A 431-nucleotide genomic window follows, 5' to 3' on the forward strand; every position below is an offset into this window, starting at 1 on the left:
TAAATGTCTAAGGAGGTAGACAGTGTAGATACACACACACAAGCACATACCAAAAAATATAGTGTCTTCATTATCGCAATCACTCTGGGATTTTTTTTTTGTATTGAAACCTACTTATTTTCCCCCCTTCTTCCTTTTTTGCTGAGTCACGTTCATAATTCACAGCAAGGGATGGCAATTTTGTCGCGGGAATAAAGTTAATATCAAGTGGAGTGTCACTGCTAGAGCTGTGTTGTTTTCACTTTATTTATTAACTTTGTATTCATATTTGGAAGAGGATATGAGGCAATGGTGTGTGTGCGTGTGTGCATTATGAGATTATCCTATTTCACATTTCATTCTAGAAAGGTAGATTGTCTTTATTACTGCAAGATATAGAAAAATGAGTCGCTGACATCCATACGTAAGGAAAATGTTAACCGCAATATGTC

This window comes from Penaeus monodon, chromosome 15, assembly GCF_015228065.2.
Source record: "Penaeus monodon isolate SGIC_2016 chromosome 15, NSTDA_Pmon_1, whole genome shotgun sequence".
In the NCBI taxonomy this organism is placed as follows: domain Eukaryota; kingdom Metazoa; phylum Arthropoda; class Malacostraca; order Decapoda; family Penaeidae; genus Penaeus; species Penaeus monodon.